This window comes from Elaeis guineensis, chromosome 8, assembly GCF_000442705.2.
Source record: "Elaeis guineensis isolate ETL-2024a chromosome 8, EG11, whole genome shotgun sequence".
In the NCBI taxonomy this organism is placed as follows: domain Eukaryota; kingdom Viridiplantae; phylum Streptophyta; class Magnoliopsida; order Arecales; family Arecaceae; genus Elaeis; species Elaeis guineensis.
Genome location: NC_026000.2, coordinates 128,903,964 through 128,905,471, shown reverse-complemented (window position 1 = coordinate 128,905,471; position 1,508 = coordinate 128,903,964).

The window sequence follows — 1,508 nt, the reverse complement described above, 5'->3', positions numbered from 1 at the left end:
TAGCAACATTTAATCCATATGATGCATGAGCGGACAAAACCAACTATGCATGAATGCCCTCCCTTTTTTTTCCTAAATTATAGAATTTCCCTCGAGAAACACCTCCATATGATGTCAAACAAGGGAGGCGGTATATTTAGCAAATAGAGGCTTTCTCAATACAGAGTCTCTATTTATATATATATTGTGGTGTAGAAGAAAAAGCATCATTAGTCTCACATTGGTTATGAGTCAAAGAAGACTCTAGATTATATAGGAAGGGACTATCCTTCCATGTGAGACGCCTTTTGAAGAGTAAAATCATGAGGCCCATGAATCAAAATGGACAATACCTCGCATGCTGAGCCATGAGCCTTTGGTGACAATAGTGGCATGCCAGGTAAGAGACCACCCTTGCAACTGTAGGGCTCCTCCTATCCGTATACCACTCTGTGGTAAAAATAAGAAGGACATCTTTGATTCATACACAAACTCCTCTTTATTAAGGAGGCTATGATAAAAATAAGGAGGTCCCTCCTATCCGTACATAGACTCCCCCTTGACTAGGGACTATATTGTGGTGTGGAAAGAAGGGCATCACTAGTTCTACATTAGTTGTGAGTCAAAAAAAATTCTGACTTATATAGAAAGGGACTATCCTTCCTACGTGAGACATCTTTTAAAAGATAAAATCGTGAGGCCCATGAGTTAGGATGGATAATACCTCATATATCGAGCCATAAGCCCTTAGCTATAATAATAATAATAGTATATATATATTATATATATATATATATATATATATATATATATATATGTGTATGTATGTATGTATGTATGTATGCATGTATGTATGTATGTATGTATGTATAAAATGTATATGTATGTATACACACACATATACATATACATATACATATACATTATATATATATATATGTGTGTGTGTGTATACAAATATATATATATATATATATATATATATATATATATATATATATATATATATATATATATATATATTAAAACAAAGACATTAGCCTCCATCTGCCGTGTGTGTATTTTTTCTCAAGTACCGTCCACTATGTGTGCACTTGACCTATAGCTTTCGAACCTGCGACAATGGATTTTTTTTTTCTTCTGTGTTTGACACATGGAGATGGAAAGAATTATTATCATTATTCTTGACGTTGGTGATCGTCGGAGGCATGGTGGCAAGCAAGGTTGAGGGAGGCAGATAGGGAGAGGAGGTGGAGGGCAATGGAAGAGAAGGGGGAAGGGGAGGAGAGGGAGAGATCCTTGCAAAGCTGGTGGGTGGAGAGGGGGAGGATATCGATGGTGGAGGGGTGGAAGGAGAGGGAGGCGGTGAGGTAGGCGAGATGCTTTTGGAGCGGGGAGGGAGAAGGGAGGAACTCGAGGGCATGGAAAGCGATCCAAGAGGCGTCAAGGTCGTGGATGGAGGAAAGGTACCTGAGCTTTTGGAGGACAACGGCCTTGGCATCGGGGTTTGGGGAGCAGATCTCACGATA